The following is a 21,335-nucleotide window of genomic DNA, read 5'->3' as shown; positions in this document are numbered from 1 at the left end:
CCGAAACGACCCAGCCTGGAGGAGTGCCGTCACAAAGGGAGCAGCTCAAAACGAGTTTGTAGCATGTAAAACAACAGACAGCAACCATCAGTCCTCCTGCTGTTATGTCTTCTACTGTACTAGCTATTTTCAATCCAGGATCAGAGTAATGAGTCACCTCTGAACACAAAATTAATGGATGATGATGAAGATGGTCCTCCTCAATTGTAAAGGATGAACAGCATAATAAGTAAACGAACCTACTAGAGACAATAATAGCATAGTTCGTAGTATCATCAGTTAATCAATAATATTTTATCTTATTTTCTAACAGACATTTTTACAAATCCTGAAAAGGGCAGATTTCTGTGATAACATCTCTAGATATTGTGCAGTAATTTAACATACAAACTGACTGATTCAGTAGTCTAGCTTTATGGGTTAAATGTACTGTTCATCTACCCATATAATTATGTTTTATTCATTTCTATTGTGTACAACAGTTCTTAGCAAAATATTTCACACAAGTGACTTCGTACATCAGACATATATTTTACAATGTCGTATGGTCGTACTGGGCATTATATGTTTTACAGAGGTGAACAGTATTGCTATATATACATACTTTGATTGGCCATACCATCTGCTGTGAACTACAGTTTCTATTCAAGGCTCATCAGCACAGCCTAGGGCAGCAAACCAAAGAAATGCTACTAGGCCTAATGAAGAAATGTTGTACTTCATCATATAGTAAGCTCAATTTATTTATCTATGTGAATAATGTTAGAACTTTCTATCCAGTTCTTTATTCGATGTTTCACAGTGGGCCAACTGTTTAATGATTGTATATGGTAAAAATTTATTTTTCACCAGAGGTGAAACTGAAGAGATAATATGTGACGTAGAGGCCTAATGCATTCTTTGATTGACAGTACTCTCTGTTATGGACGTTACAAATACTGTTACTAGACTTCTAACAGATCGCACACACATTTAATATTGTCTCAAGTTTTGTTTACGGATTGAATTGTGTCTCGTCTTATGTTTTCATTCATATTACATTACGTAAGTATAGTATTACTACCGTAGGACTACAAATACAAGTTATTCTGATATTTGTCATTCATACATTTAGCTATAATACGTGTGTTAATACACATGGAAAAGACCTATTTTTCTCTTCAAACTTTGCTTTTGTGACCAGTGAGCGTATAACGAAAACATGATGGGAGACTATATTTAGAGGTTGATACGTGAAAGTGATTTACAATACACTCCCAAAACTCGAAAAAACTGCTCACTTCTAAACATTTTTATATAACTTTAGTATAAATACATGTAAATCTTGATTCATATGTTGTTTTATTCAGACCTTATGTAAATGAAAATGTGCAAATTTGCCCGTTTTTACATATAAAATAGGTTAATTTCTAAATTTCATTATCCAGGTCAGAAAAGCAAAGTTTGAAGGGAATAATGGTCATTTTCTGTATTTTTTACAACATAAACAACTAAGAAATAACACATACTATCCAGGAACAAAATTTGTGTTACATAGTGTTGTGTTATATAGTGTTATTATATACCAATCTATATAGGTAATATTCTTACAATTGTTCTTCTGTTATATGTTTACTATTAAACGATTTTTAGGTACATGATTACTATTTCAAAACGGCTACTTCCTTACCTGAATTTTGAAACTGTTAAAGTAACGTAAATTATCTTTTCGCTTAAAAATTATAGAAAATCGTCAGTTACTGGTTAGTGTTCTGTGATTCTTATATAAAAGGTTTTATACAAAAGTTCAAAATATAGTATTTTCGAGAATACTGACTTCATATACTCCTGGTATATTCTTGTTTTGGCATGCTATTAGTCAAATATAACTAATGACCATAAACGAAGAATAAGGGACATGTTTCAAAGTGAATCAGTTTCATAAATTATACACAATACAACATGCACCTGAAACCTCGAGCTAATTGACTGTCCTCATCATGTTGAGGCCCCCAGTGGCACAGCGGTACGTCTGCGGACTTACAACGTCAGAATCCGGGTTTTGATATCCGTGGTGGGCAGAGCACAGATAGCCTATTGTGTTTTACCTCACCTTAATGTTCTATCTTTAATATGTGTAAATAAAGATTTGTCGAGTATCGCATATGCTAAAACATTTAGTAACAAACTCAATATACATTAATATGTCGTAAACATCTTAGTTTATGAAATACTAGATTAGCTCTCATGTAACACTTATATATTGTGCTCATATTACAATTACATTGTATTTTTTCGTTTGCGTAACACAAAGTGAGAAACGTTTTCATCAGTAGAGGTGGTCTGTACAGTCATGGATTTCATTTTCTCAGGATATGATGATACCCCCAAAACATGTTGATACTCGGGATGAATGAAAACTAAGCCAAAATTGTCTCTACAGAGATGATTTTACATTTCAAAAGTATTCATCACTAAGTACACACTCATAACCGAAGACTATTGGTTTGTCTGAACATTAATTTTACTTACATATATAATCTAGAACAAAGTAACTTTCCCAAGAAGTGGTACCAAAGAGTAAAATGTTTGTGACTTTGAGAAATTCTCACATTTTTTTATTAGTCACAGGCAGAGCGTTAGAATGCATGACAATAAGAATGGGGTAGCGTTATAATGTCGCGGTTAATCCCACTATTCGTTGGTAAAAGAATTGGCGATGGGTGATGATGACTAGTTGCCTTCCCTCTAGTCTTGCACTGCTAAATTAGGGACGTCTAGCGCAGATAGCCCCCGAGTAGCTTTGTGCGAAATTCAAAACAAACCAATAAGACTGGTGGTATTTTCTTACAAGTCTTTCTTTACTGGACTATTAGTCCGGGTTTCCAATGAGAATAAAAATGACGATCTGGATTGGACACACCATGTGATGCTTGCAACTGTTGGCAAGACCTTGAACCAAGTACCAAAAATGCATTGTGTCAGTTAGAAACGAATCAAAGTCTTTTTAAATCAGTCTATTAAATATTGCATCTTTTATTAAAGTATTTAACTTTAGGCAATCCATCGAGCTATTGTACTGCAGAAAACACTGTTCTTGGTATCACTATCTACCTGAAATAACATTAACTTTAGTGAATGTGTGTTTTCATACATCAAAGTCATATCGGTCTATCTGCTCTGTACACCGAGGGGAATCAAACTCTTAATTTTAGCGTTGTAAATCCGAAGACTTACCACCGTCTCAACAGGGGACACCTTAGTAAAACCTTGTAATAACAACAAAGTTTCACAAATAGAAGCACCATCAGCCTTGGTAAAACTACATTAATGAAAACTATAAAATACCGTATTTTACGCCTTGTAAGGGGCTACATCGTGGAAGATGCACCCTAATTTGGGAAAGATAATTCTAAGAAAAAATATTTTGGCTCACCAATCATCATCTTGATACAGCCTTGATGTTTTTTAAACCTGCTGAATAAATACAGTCAAATACATTATATTATTCACAGTATATCAACAATATTAGTTAAATAGAATATTTATTGTTATTGGAAATACTTGTGATTGGTAAGTAATGAGATTACGACCTGCATGGGAGGTCGTTTTGAGTAGAGTCAGAGACCCGAAGCTTACCTCTTGCCTTAACCTAACACTTTTGTCTTAGAAGATTTTTCAAGGTATTTTTAAAGAAAAAATCGACTTACAAGGCGTACAATTGAGTAACGTGTGAAATGAATGTTTTGTGAGGGACTATTATACACAATAAACATCATAATTAGTGATGTCGAGAAAACCCACTTGTAGAGAAATATATACGTAAAAAATACGTAAAATATTTTCTCAACCCAAACGAGCCGTTTTTACATATATAATAAACATCATAGTTATATGGGTTACGGAACAGTATATTTCACACGTGTAACCAAACAATTGAAACTCTAATGTAGTATGTTAAACTTCTGAGTAATATTTAGTATGTTAAACTATTCAGTGATATTTAGTGTGTTAAAGTATTGAATAATATTCAGTGTGTTAAACTATTGAGTAATATTTTGTATGTTTAACTATTGAGTGATATTTAGTATGTTCAACTATTCAGTAATATTTAGTATGTTAAACTATTGAGTAATATTTAGTTTGTTAAACTATTGAGTAATATTTAGTATGTTAAACTATTGAGTAATATTTAGTGTGTTAAACTATTGAGTAATATTTAGTATGTTAAACTACTGAGTAATATTTAGTATGTTAAACTACTGAGTAATATTTAGTGTGTTAAACTATTGAGTAATATTTAGTATGTTAAACTATTGAGTAATATTTAGTATGTTAAACTATTGAGTAATATTTAGTATGTTAAACTATTCAGTAATATTTAGTGTGTTAAACTATTGCGTAATATTTAGTGTGTTAAACTATTGAGTGATATTTAGTTTGTTAAACTATTGAGTGATATTTAGTATGTTAAACTATTGAGTAATATTTAGTATGTTAAACTATTGAGTGATATTTAGTATGTTAAACTACTGAGTAATATTTAGTATGTTAAACTATTGAGTGATATTTAGTATGTTAAACTATTGAATAATATTTAGTGTGTTAAACTATTGAGTAATAGATGTATACTATACACAACAATACGTTAAATGTATACTATACACTACAATACGTTAAATGTATACTATACAGTACAATACGTTAGATGTATACTATACACTACAATACGTTAAATGTTTACCAAATTATAAAAAATACAATCGCCTGTCTCGTTCTACATTCACAAAACCGAAACGTACGTTATTGATATGTCCGCCTATAGAAACATACACAATACAGCTATATACAATTGAAAGTATAAATTCAGACAAGCCTGTGTGCAGTTTGACGGAAGTAAGTAACACCATCTGTTTTTGTAAAACACGTAATAAAAATAAATAGAATAATATTAAAAACAGGAATATGTATCATAAACAATGTAGAAGTAAGACAGCTATCTTACAGTAGAAATACAGTCGCAAAATGTAAGTGTATAAACTTATGATGTGATACAGAAGAGGAATAAAATACTGAGAATTTAAAACTTTTAAATATCGACATAAAGCACGTGAAGCACGTTAAGCTGGATACATCAAACTACAAATACCTAAGTTGACGTCACGCTGTTAGCTCGAATAAAATTGAGTCTATTCAAAATTTGATGTTTTTAAATTTGTATTTATTTTGTGTCTCACACCTTCAACTGGTTTGTTTAGTGTTTTTGATTTTTTTTTTTACAACTTCATTTTAAGTTTAAGCTACCTATATTGTTCCTATGTTGTTTTTTACAACCTTATTTTAACTTTAAGTTACCTATATTGTTCCTTTATTGTTTTTACAACTTTATTTTAACTTTAAGCTACCTATATTGTTCCTGTATTGTTTTTCACAACTTTATTTTAACTTTAAGCTTCCTATATTGTTCCTGTATTGTTTTTACAACTTTATTTGAACTTTAAGCTACCTATATTGTTCCTGTAATTTACAACTTTATTTTAACTTTAAGCTACCTATATTGTTCCTGTATTTTACAACTTTATTTGAACTTTAAGCTACCTATATTGTTCCTGTATTTTACAACTTTATTTGAACTTTAAGCTACCTATATTGTTCCTGCATTTTACAACTTTATTTTAGCTTTAAGCTACCTATATTGTTCCTGTATTTTACAACTTTATTTGAACTTTAAGCTACCTATATTGTTCTTGTATTTTACAACTTTATTTTAACTTTAAGCTACCTATATTGTTCCTGTATTTTTGTTGTTTTTACAACTTTATTTTAACTTTAAGGTACCTATATTGTTCCTGTATTTTAACTTTAAACTACGTATCTTGTTCCTGTATTTTAACTTTAAACTACCTGTATTGTTCTTGTATTTTAACTTTAAGCTACCTGTATTGTTCTTGTATTTTAACTTTAAACTACCTATCTTGTTCCTGTATTTTAACTTTAAACTACCTGTATTGTTCTTGTATTTTAACTTTAAGCTACCTGTATTGTTCTTGTATTTTAACTTTAAACTACCTGTATTGTTCCTGTATTTTAATTTTAAACTACCTATCTTGTTCCTGTATTTCAACTTTAAGCTACCTGTATTGTTCTTGTATTTTAACTTTAAATTACCTGTATTGTTCTTGTATTTTAATTTTAAACTACCTATCTTGTTCCTGTATTTTATAAACTTCCTGTTTCCCTTTTTAAATCAACCATTTTAATAATTTTGTTTCTTTAGTATTTTTTTTATGTCCATCATAAACATAAATCTGTATAATAACAATATTGTTCTATATGAAAACTTTAATATAACGAAATACGTAGTTGGTGTCTGATGATCTCACTGGAAATAATGACAACCTTTGGCTTAGCTCCATGCAGACTGGATGACTGTTGCTTCTGACGTCAATGTCACAATATTACCTTTAATAATAGTACTGTATGTGTGCCCACTATGATGCATATTGATCCACATACCACATGCTATGTATATGCTTTTAATATATATATAGCTGGTATATTTTTATCCTGTAGCTTGATGGGGATTTTGTAAATACTGATTGGAAAACATGCATGATTCTTTACATGCATGCACATGTAATGCATATTGACTATATGTACATGTATTTTACATGCAGGCTTTATAATTTTTTAGTTTTTTATATCCGGTGTGATACACAGCCACGTGAATTTAAGTTTTATAGATGCAAATATAAGACAATGTGTTATAATATACTAACACATCTAAACAAATAAACATTTCTGATATTGTATTCTCCCTATCTGTTCCTTCTGTCTGATGATCATAGTGAGGTCGGTTAAGGTTTTACTGGAGCTGACCAGACGTCCTCTAAGAGTGATATTCTGCGCATACTTACGTGTTGATTAATATTATAACTGAACTATTTTAATATAATTCCTTTCTTCATTTCTTTTCGAGATGCTTCTATTAAATTACTACATGATATTTAGAGATGTTACCATGAGAAATCGGTCTTTTTCAGGATTTGTAAAAATGTCTGTTAGAAAACAAGATAAAATACTATTGATTAACTGGTGATACTATGAACTACTGTCTATAGTAGTTTGATTCATTTTTAACAGCACTATCATTAGGATGATCTTGTAATAACAACACTGTACATCCATAGAAGCAATGTCAGCCTTTGGTGAATGTGTAAGTGAAAATAATAAAGTAACTGTCAACGTGTGTGAAATAAAGTATTTTGTCATGAGCTCATTTATTGTTATGTTAAACCAACATGTGATTCATGTAATTAATTATAGTTGTTGAGAAACCATACAATGAACTATTAAACCATATAAACACTGCCCTTAATAACACCGTCTTCCTTTTTATACTCTGACTTAGTCAGAGTTTTTTCACTCTTAATCTGATGTTCAAATGACGTATTTTAGTATAATAAATTAAGTCCACACTTCATCTGATGAATAAAAGATGTGCTTTAATCAGCTGAATGAAGTTTACATTTCATATGAAGTTTAAATAATGTATAACCAATTCTACACTTTCTCTGATGAATAAATAACGTATAACCTATTCTGCACTTTCTCTGATGAATAAATAATGTATAACCCATTCTACACTTTCTCTGATGAATAAATAATGTATAACCCATTCTACACTTTATCGGATGTATAAATAATGCATAACGCATTCTACACTTTATCTGATAAATAAATAATGTATAACCCATCATACACTTTATCTGATGAATAAATAATGTATAACCAATTCTAAACTTTATCAGATGTATAAATAATGTATAACCCATTCTACACTTTATCAGATGTATAAATGATGTATAACCTATTCTACACTTTATCAGATGTATAAATGATGTATAACCCATTCTACACTTTATCAGATGTATAAATGATGTAAAACCCCTTCTACACTTTATCAGATGTATAAATCATGTATAACCTATTCCACACTTTATCAGATGTATAACCCATTCTAAACTTTATCAGATGTATAAATGATGTATAAGCCATTCTACACTTTATCAGATGTATAAATGATGTATAACCCATTCTACACTTTATCAAATGTATAAATCATGTATAAATCATTCCACACTTTATCAGATGTATAAATGATGTATAACCCATTTTACACTTTATCAGATGTATAACCCATTCTACACTTTATCAGATGTATAAATGATGTAGAACCCATTAAAAACTTTATCAGATGTAAAAATGATGTATAACCTATTCCACACTTTATCAGATGTATAAATGATGTATAACCCATTCTACACTTTATCAGATGTATAAATGATGTATAATCCATTCTACACTTTATCAGATGTATAAATCATGTATAACCCATTCTACACTCTATCAGATGTATAAATGATGTATAACCCATTCTACACTTTATCAAATGTATAAATGATGTATAACCCATTCTACACTTTATCAGATGTATAAATGATGTATAACCCATTCTACACTTTATCAGATGTATAAATCATGTATAACCTATTCTACACTTTATCAGATGTATAAATGATGTATAACCCATTCTACACTTTATCAGATGTATAAATGATGTATAACCCATTCTACACTTTATCAGATGTATAAATGATGTATAACCTATTCCACACTTTATCAGATGTATAAATGATGTATAACCTATTCCACACTTTATCAGATGTATAAATGATGTATAATCCATTCTACACTTTATCAGATGTATAAATGATGTATAACCTATTCCACACTTTATCAGATGTATAAATGATGTATAATCCATTCTACATTTTATCAGATGTATAAATGATGTATAACCCATTCTAAACTTTACCAGATGTATAAATCATGTATATACCATTCTACACTTTATCAGATGTATAAATGATGTATGACCTATTCCACACTTTATCAGATATATAAATCATGTATAATTTATTCCACACTTTATCAGATGTATAAATGATGTATAACCCATTCCACACTTTATCAGATGTATAAATGATGTATAACCCATTCTACACTTTATCAGATGTATAAATGATGTATATCCCATTCTACACTTTATCAGATGTATAAATGATGTATAACCTATTCCACACTTTATCAGATGTATAAATGATGTATAAACCATTCCACATTTTATCAAATGTATAAATCATGTATAACCCATTCTACAGCTTATCAGATGTATAAATGATGTATAACCCATTCTACACTTTATCAGATGTATAAATGATGTATAACCCATTCTACACTTTATCAGATGTATAAATAATGTATAATCCATTCTACACTTTATTAGATGTATAAATGATGTATATCCCATTCTACACTTTATCAGATGTATAAATCATGTATATCCCATTCCACACTTTATCAGATGTATAAATGATGTATAACCCATTCTACACTTTATCAGATGTATAAATGATGTATAACCCATTTTACACTTTATCAGATGTATAAATGATGTATAACCTATTCCACACTTTATCAGATGTATAAATGATGTATAACCCATTCTACACTTTATCAGATGTATAAATATGTATAACCCATTTTACACTTTATCAGATGTATAAATGATGTATAACCCATTCTACACTTTATCAGATGTATAAATGATGTATAACCTATTCCACATTTTATCAGATGTATAAATGATGTATAACCCATTCTACACTTTATCAGATGTATAAATGATGTATAACCCATTCTACACTTTATCAGATGTATAAATGATGTATAACCTATTCCACATTTTATCAGATGTATAAATGATGTATAACCCATTTTACACTTTATCAGATGTATAAATGATGTATAACCTATTCCACACTTTATCAGATGTATAAATGATGTATAACCCATTCTACACTTTATCAGATGTATAAATGATGTATAACCTATTCTACACTTTATCAGATGTATAAATGATGTATAACCCATTCTACACTTTATCAGATGTATAAATTATGTATAACCCATTTTACACTTTATCTGATAAATAAATAATGTATAACCCATTCTACACTTTATCAGATGTATGAATGATGTATAACCTATTCCACATTTATCAGATGTATAAATGATGTATAAAATATTCCACACCTTATCAGATGTATAACCCATTCTACATTTTATCAGATGTATAAATGATGTATAACCCATTCTACACTTTATCAGATGTATAAATGATGTATAACCCATTCTACACTTTATCAGATGTATAAATGATGTATAACCCATTCCACACTTTATCAGATGTATAAATGATGTATAACCCATTCCACACTTTATCAGATGTATAAATGATGTATAACCTATTCCACACTTTATCAGATGTATAAATGATGTATAACCCATTCCACATTTTATCAGATGTATAAATGATGTATAACCCATTCTACACTTTATCAGATGTATAAATGATGTATAACCCATTCTACACTTTATCAGATGTATAAATGATGTATAACCCATTCTACACTTTATCAGATGTATAAATGATGTATAACCCATTCTACACTTTATCAGATGTATAAATGATGTATAACCCATTCTACACTTTATCAGATGTATAAATGATGTATAACCCATTCTACACTTTATCAGATGTATAAATGATGTATAACCTATTCTACACTTTATCAGATGTATAAATGATGTATAACCAATTCTACACTTTATCAGACGTATAAATGATGTATAACCCATTCTACACTTTATCAGATGTATAAATGATGTATAACCTATTCCACACTTTATCAGATGTATAAATGATGTATAACCCATTCTACACTTTATCAGATGTATAAATGATGTATAACCTATTCCACACTTTATCAGATGTATAAATGATGTATAATCCATTCTACACTTTATCAGATGTATAAATGATGTATAACCCATTCTACACTTTATCAGATGTATAAATGATGTATAACCTATTCCACACTTTATCAGATGTATAAATGATGTATAACCACACTTTATCAGATGTATAAATGATGTATAACCCATTCTACACTTTATCAGATGTATAAATGATGTATAACCCATTCTACACTTTATCAGATGTATAAATGATGTATAACCTATTCTACACTTTATCAGATGTATAAATGATGTATAACCCATTCTACACTTTATCAGATGTATAAATGATGTATAACCCATTCTACACTTTATCAGATGTATAAATGATGTATAACCCATTCTACACTTTATCAGATGTATAAATGATGTATAACCTATTCCACATTTTATCAGATGTATAAATGATGTATAAAATATTCCACACCTTATCAGATGTATAACCCATTCTACACTTTATCAGATGTATAAATGATGTATAACCCATTCTACACTTTATCAGATGTATAAATGATGTATAACCCATTCTACACTTTATCAGATGTATAAATGATGTATAACCTATTCCACACTTTATCAGATGTATAAATGATGTATAACCCATTCTACACTTTATCAGATGTATAAATGATGTATAACCCATTCTACACTTTATCAGATGTATAAATGATGTATAACCCATTCTACACTTTATCAGATGTATAAATGATGTATAACCCATTCTACACTTTATCAGATGTATAAATCATGTATAACCCATTCCACACTTTATCAGATGTATAAATGATGTATAACCCATTTTACACTTTATCAGATGTATAAATGATGTATAACCCATTCTACACTTTATCAGATGTATAAATGATGTATAACCCATTCTACACTTTATCAGATGTATAAATGATGTATAACCCATTCTACACTTTATCAGATGTATAAATGATGTATAACCCATTCTACACTTTATCAGATGTATAAATGATGTATAACCCATTCTACACTTTATCAGATGTATAAATGATGTATAACCCATTCTACACTTTATCAGATGTATAAATGATGTATAACCCATTCTACACTTTATCAGATGTATAAATGATGTATAACCCATTCTACACTTTATCAGATGTATAAATAATGTATAACCCATTCCACACTTTATCAGATGTATAAATGATGTATAACCCATTCCACACTTTATCAGATGTATAAATGATGTATAACCCATTCTACACTTTATCAGATGTATAAATGATGTATAACCCATTCTACACTTTATCAGATGTATAAATGATGTATAACCCATTCTACACTTTATCAGATGTATAAATGATGTATAACCCATTCTACACTTTATCAGATGTATAAATGATGTATAACCCATTCTACACTTTATCAGATGTATAAATGATGTATAACCCATTCTACACTTTATCAGATGTATAAATGATGTATAACCCATTCTACACTTTATCAGATGTATAAATGATGTATAACCCATTCTACACTTTATCAGATGTATAAATGATGTATAACCCATTCTACACTTTATCAGATGTATAAATGATGTATAACCCATTCTACACTTTATCAGATGTATAAATGATGTATAACCCATTCTACACTTTATCAGATGTATAAATGATGTATAACCCATTCTACACTTTATCAGATGTATAAATGATGTATAACCCATTCTACACTTTATCAGATGTATAAATGATGTATAACCCATTCTACACTTTATCAGATGTATAAATGATGTATAACCCATTCTACACTTTATCAGATGTATAAATGATGTATAACCCATTCTACACTTTATCAGATGTATAAATGATGTATAACCCATTTTACACTTTATCAGATGTATAACCCATTCTACACTTTTATTAGATGTATAACCTATTCCACACTTTATCAGATGAATAAATGATGTATAACTTATTCCACACTTTATCAGATGTATAAATGATGTATAACCTATTCCACACTTTATCAGATGTATAAATGATGTATAACCCATTCTACACTTTATCAGATGTATAAATGATGTATAACCCATTTTACACTTTATCAGATGTATAAATGATGTATAACCCATTCTACACTTTATCAGATGTATAAATGATGTATAACCTATTCCACATTTTATCAGATGTATAAATGATGTATAAAATATTCCACACCTTATCAAATGTATAACCCATTCTACATTTATCAGATGTATAAATGATGTATAACCCATTCTACACTTTTTCAGATGTATAAATGATGTATAATCCATTCTACACTTTATCAGATGTATAAATGATGTATAACCTATTCCACACTTTATCAGATGAATAAATGATGTATAACAAATTCCACACTTTATCAGATGTATAAATGATGTATAACCCATTCTACACTTTATCAGATGTATAAATGATGTATAACCCATTCTACACTTTATCAGATGTATAAATCATGTATAACCCATTCTACACTTTATCAGATGTATAAATGATGTATAACCCATTCTACACTTTATCAGATGTATAAATGATGTATAACCCATTCCACACTTTATCAGATGTATAAATGATGTATAACCCATTCCACACTTTATCAGATGTATAAATGATGTATAACCCATTCTACACTTTATCAGATGTATAAATGATGTATAACCCATTCTACACTTTATCAGATGTATAAATCATGTATAACCTATTCTACACTTTATCAGATGTATAAATGATGTATAACCTATTCCACACTTTATCAGATGTATAAATGATGTATAACCCATTCCACACTTTATCAGATGTATAAATGATGTATAACCCATTCTACACTTTATCAGATGTATAAATGATGTATAACCCATTCTACACTTTATCAGATGTATAAATGATGTATAACCTATTCCACACCTTATCAGATGTATAAATGATGTATAACCCATTCTACACTTTATCAGATGTATAAATGATGTATAACCCATTCTACACTTTATCAGATGTATAAATGATGTATAACCCATTCTACACTTTATCAGATGTATAAATGATGTATAACCCATTCTACACTTTATCAGATGTATAAATGATGTATAACCTATTCCACACTTTATCAGATGTATAAATGATGTATAACCCATTCTACACTTTATCAGATGTATAAATGATGTATAACCCATTCTACACTTTATCAGATGTATAAATGATGTATAACCCATTCTACACTTTATCAGATGTATAAATGATGTATAACCCATTCTACACTTTATCAGATGTATAAATGATGTATAACCCATTCACACTTTATCAGATGTATAAATGATGTATAACCCATTCTACACTTTATCAGATGTATAAATGATGTATAACCCATTCTACACTTTATCAGATGTATAAATGATGTATAACCCATTCTACACTTTATCAGATGTATAAATGATGTATAACCTATTCTACACTTTATCAGATGTATAAATGATGTATAACCCATTCTACACTTTATCAGATGTATAAATGATGTATAACCCATTCTACACTTTATCAGATGTATAAATGATGTATAACCCATTCTACACTTTATCAGATGTATAAATGATGTATAACCCATTCTACACTTTATCAGATGTATAAATCACGTATAACATATTCTACACTTTATCAGATGTATAAATGATGTATAACCCATTCTACATTTTATCAGATGTATAAATGATGTATAACCATTCTACACTTTATCAGATGTATAAATGATGTATAACCCATTTTACACTTTATCAGATGTATAAATGATGTATAACCCATTCTACACTTTATCAGATGTATAAATGATGTATAACCTATTTACACTTTATCAGATGTATAAATGATGTATAACCCATTCTACACTTTATCAGATGTATAAATGATGTATAACCCATTCTACATTTATCAGATGTATAAATGATGTATAACCCATTCCACACTTTATCAGATGTATAAATAATGTATAACCCATTCTACACTTTATCAGATGTATAAATGATGTATAACCCATTCTACACTTTATCAGATGTATAAATGATGTATAACCCATTCTACACTTTATCAGATGTATAAATGATGTATAACCCATTCTACACTCAGATGTATAAATGATGTATAACCCATTCTACACTTTATAAGATGTATAACCCATTCCACACTTTATCAGATGTATAAATGATGTATAACCCATTCTACACTTTATCAGATGTATAAATGATGTATAACCCATTCTACACTTTATCAGATGTATAAATGATGTATAACCCATTCCACACTTTATCAGATGTATAAATGATGTATAACCCATTCTACACTTTATCAGATGTATAAATGATGTATAACCCATTTTACACTTTATCTGATGTAATAAATGATGTATAACCCATTCTACACTTTATCAGATGTATAAATGATGTATAACCCATTCTACACTTTATCAGATGTATAAATGATGTATAACCCATTCCACACTTTATCAGATGTATAAATGATGTATAACCATTCTACACTTTATCAGATGTATAAATGATGTATAACCCATTCTACACTTTATCAGATGTATAAATGATGTATAACCCATTCTACACTTTATCAGATGTATAAATGATGTATAACCTATTCCACACTTTATCAGATGTATAAATGATGTATAACCCATTCTACACTTTATCAGATGTATAAATGATGTATAACCCATTCTACACTTTATCAGATGTATAAATGATGTATAACCTATTCCACACTTTATCAGATGTATAAATGATGTATAACCCATTCTACACTTTATCAGATGTATAAATGATGTATAACCTATTCCACACTTTATCAGATGTATAAATGATGTATAACCCATTCTACACTTTATCAGATGTATAAATGATGTATAACCCATTCTACACTTTATCAGATGTATAAATGATGTATAACCCATTCTACACTTTATCAGATGTATAAATGATGTATAACCCATTCTACACTTTATCAGATGTATAAATGATGTATAACCCATTCTACACTTTATCAGATGTATAAATGATGTATAACCCATTCTACACTTTATCAGATGTATAAATGATGTATAACCCATTCTACACTTTATCAGATGTATAAATGATGTATAACCCATTCTACACTTTATCAGATGTATAAATGATGTATAACCCATTCTACACTTTATCAGATGTATAAATGATGTATAACCTATTCCACTTTATCAGATGTATAAATGATGTATAACCCATTCTACACTTTATCAGATGTATAAATGATGTATAACCCATTCCACACTTTATCAGATGTATAAATGATGTATAACCTATTCTACACTTTATCAGATGTATAAATGATGTATAACCCATTCCACACTTTATCAGATGTATAAATGATGTATAACCCATTCTACACTTTATCAGATGTATAAATGATGTATAACCCATTCTACACTTTATCAGATGTATAAATGATGTATAACCCATTCTACACTTTATCAGATGTATAAATGATGTATAACCCATTCTTACACTTTATCAGATGTATAAATGATGTATAACCCATTCTACACTTTATCAGATGTATAAATGATGTATAACCCATTCTACACTTTATCAGATGTATAAATGATGTATAACCCATTCTACACTTTATCAGATGTATAAATGATGTATAACCCATTCCACACTTTATCAGATGTATAAATGATGTATAACCCATTCTACACTTTATCAGATGTATAAATGATGTATAACCCATTCTACACTTTATCAGATGTATAAATGATGTATAACCCATTCTACACTTTATCAGATGTATAAATGATGTATAACCCATTCTACACTTTATCAGATGTATAAATGATGTATAACCCATTCTACACTTTATCAGATGTATAAATGATGTATAACCCATTCTACACTTTATCAGATGTATAAATGATGTATAACCCATTCTACACTTTATCAGATGTATAAATGATGTATAACCCATTCTACACTTTATCAGATGTATAAATGATGTATAACCCATTCTACACTTTATCAGATGTATAAATGATGTATAACCTATTCCACACTTTATCAGATGTATAAATGATGTATAACCCATTCCACACTTTATCAGATGTATAAATGATGTATAACCCATTCTACACTTTATCAGATGTATAAATGATGTATAACCCATTCTACACTTTATCAGATGTATAAATGATGTATAACCCATTCTACACTTTATCAGATGTATAAATGATGTATAACCCATTCTACACTTTATCAGATGTATAAACATGTATGTATAACCCATTCTACACTTTATCAGATGTATAAATGATGTATAACCTATTCTACACTTTATCAGATGTATAAATGATGTATAACCTATTCCACAGATTATAAATGATGTATAACCCATTCTACACTTTATCAGATGTATAAATGATGTATAACCCATTCTACACTTTATCAGATGTATAAATGATGTATAACCCATTCTACACTTTATCAGATGTATAAATGATGTATAACCTATTCCACACTTTATCAGATGTATAAATGATGTATAACCCATTCTACACTTTATCAGATGTATAAATGATGTATAACCCATTTTACACTTTATCAGATGTATAAATGATGTATAACCCATTCTACACTTTATCAGATGTATAAATGATGTATAACCCATTCTACACTTTATCAGATGTATAAATGATGTATAACCCATTCCACACTTTATCAGATGTATAAATGATGTATAACCCATTCTACACTTTATCAGATGTATAAATGATGTATAACCCATTCTACACTTTATCAGATGTATAAATGATGTATAACCCATTCTACACTTTATCAGTGTATAAATGATGTATAACCTATTCCACACTTTATCAGTTGTATAAATGATGTATAACATATTCTACACTTTATCAGATGTATAAATGATGTATAACCCATTCTACACTTTATCAGATGTATAAATGATGTATAACCCATTCTACACTTTATCAGATGTATAAATGATGTATAACCTATTCCACACTTTATCAGATGTATAAATGATGTATAACCTATTCTACACTTTATCAGATGTATAAATGATGTATAACCCATTCTACACTTTATCAGATGTATAAATGATGTATAACCCATTCTACACTTTATCAGATGTATAAATGATGTATAACCCATTCTACACTTTATCAGATGTATAAATGATGTATAACCCATTCACACACTTTATCAGATGTATAAATGATGTATAACCCATTTTACACTTTATCAGATGTATAAATGATGTATAACCCATTCTACACTTTATCAGATGTATAAATGATGTATAACCCATTCTACACTTTATCAGATGTATAAATGATGTATAACCCATTCTACACTTTATCAGATGTATAAATGATGTATAACCTATTCCACATTTATCAGATGTATAAATGATGTATAACCCATTCTACACTTTATCAGATGTATAAATGATGTATAACCTATTCTACACTTTATCAGATGTATAAATGATGTATAACCCATTCTACACTTTATCAGATGTATAAATGATGTATAACCCATTCTACACTTTATCAGATGTATAAATGATGTATAACCCATTTTACACTTTATCAGATGTATAAATGATGTATAACCCATTCTACACTTTATCAGATGTATAAATGATGTATAACCCATTCTACACTTTATCAGATATATAAATGATGTATAACACTTTATCAGATGTATAACCCATTCTACACTTTATCAGATGTATAAATGATGTATAACCCATTCTACACTTTATCAGATGTATAAATGATGTATAACCCATTCCACACTTTATCAGATGTATAAATGATGTATAACCCATTCTACACTTTATCAGATGTATAAATGATGTATAACCCATTCTACATTTTATCAGATGTATAAATGATGTATAACCCATTCTACACTTTACCAGATGTATAAATGATGTATAACCCATTCTACATTATATCATGATGCCTATAAATGATGTATAACCCATTCACACTTTATCAGATGTATAAATGATGTATAACCCATTCTACACTTTATCAGATGTATAAATGATGTATACCCCATTCCACACTTTATCAGATGTATAAATGATGTATAACCCATTCTACACTTTATCAGATGTATAAATGATGTATAACCCATTCTACACTTTATCAGATGTATAAATGATGTATAACCCATTCTACACTTTATCAGATGTATAAATGATGTATAATTCATTCTACACTTTATCAGATGTATAAATGATGTATAACCCATTCCACACTTTATCAGATGTATAAATGATGTATAACCCATTCTACACTTTATCAGATGTATAAATGATGTATAACCCATTCTACACTTTATCAGATGTATAAATAATGTATAACCCATTCTACACTTTATCAGATGTATAAATGATGTATAACCCATTCTACACTTTATCAGATGTATAAATTATGTATAACCCATTTTACACTTTATCTGATAAATAAATAATGTATAACCCATTCTACACTTTATCAGATGTATGAATGATGTATAACCTATTCCACATTTTATCAGATGTATAAATGATGTATAAAATATTCCACACTTATCAGATGTATAACCCATTCTACATTTTATCAGATGAAATAAATGATGTATAACCCATTCTACACTTTATCAGATGTATAAATGATGTATAACCCATTCTACACTTTATCAGATGTATAAATGATGTATAACCTATTCCACACTTTATCAGATGTATAAATGATGTATAACCCATTCTACACTTTATCAGATGTATAAATTATGTATAACCCATTTTACATTTTATCAGATGTATAAATCATGTATAAAATATTCCACACCTTATCAGATGTATAACCCATTCTACATTTTATCAGATGTATAAATGATGTATAACCTATTCCACATTTTATCAGATGTATAAATGATATATAAACCTATTCCACACTTTATCAGATGTATAAATGATGTATAACCTATTCCACACTTTATCAGATGTATAAATGATGTATAATCCATTCTACACTTTATCAGATGTATAAATGATGTATAACCCATTTTACACTTTATCTGATAAATAAATAATGTATAACCCATTCTACACTTTATCAGATGTATGAATGATGTACAACCTATTCCACATTTTATCAGATGTATAAATGATGTATAACCTATTCTTCACACTTTATCAGATGTATAAATGATGTATAACCATTCACACTTTATCAGATGTATAAATGATATAAATTCTACACTTTATCAGATGTTTAAATGATGTATAATCCATTACACTTTATCAGATGTATAAATGATGTATAACCCATTCTACACTTTCAGATGTATAAATGATGTATAACCCATTCTACACTTTATCAGATGTATAAATGATGTATAACCCATTCTACACTTTATCAGATGTATAAATGATGTATAACCTATTCCACACTTTATCAGATGTATAAATGATGTATAACCCATTCTACACTTTATCAGATGTATAAATGATGTATAACCCATTCTACACTTTATCGAATGTATAAATGATGTATAACCTATTCCACACTTTATCAGATGTATAAATGATGTATAACCCATTCCACACTTTATCAGATGTATAAATGATGTATAACCCATTCTACACTTTATCAGATGTATAAATGATGTATAACCTATTCTACACTTTATCAGATGTATATAAATGATGTATAACCCATTCCACACTTTATCAGATGTATAAATGATGTATAACCCATTTTACACTTTATCAGATGTATAAATGATGTATAACCCATTCTACACTTTATCAGATGTATAAATGATGTATAACCTATTCCACATTTTATCAAATGTATAAATCATGTATAAAATACACCTGTATCAGATGTATAACCCATTCTACATTTTATCAGATGTTTAAATGATGTATAACCCATTCTACACTTTATCAGATGTATAAATGATGTATAACCCATTTTACACTTTATCAGATGTATAAATGATGTATAACCTATTCCACACTTTATCAGATGTATAAATGATGTATAAAATATTCCACACCTTATCAGATGTATAACCCATGTCTACACTTTTTTACACTTTATCAGATGTATAAATGATGTATAACCCATTCTACACTTTATCAGATGTATAAATGATGTATAACCCATTTTACACTTTATCAGATGTATAAATGATGTATAATCTATTCCACACTTTATCAGATGTATAAATCATGTATAACCCATTTTCCACACTTTATCAGATGTATAAATGATGTATAACCCATTCTACACTTTATCAGATGTATAAATGATGTATAACCCATTCCACACTTTATCAGATGTATAAATGATGTATAACCCATTCT

The sequence above is a fragment of the Tachypleus tridentatus genome, unplaced genomic scaffold (genome assembly GCF_004210375.1).
Source record: "Tachypleus tridentatus isolate NWPU-2018 unplaced genomic scaffold, ASM421037v1 Hic_cluster_2, whole genome shotgun sequence".
Classification (NCBI taxonomy): domain Eukaryota; kingdom Metazoa; phylum Arthropoda; class Merostomata; order Xiphosura; family Limulidae; genus Tachypleus; species Tachypleus tridentatus.
The sequence above is the reverse complement of the archived record's forward strand: the minus strand, read 5'-3'. Positions refer to the sequence as shown.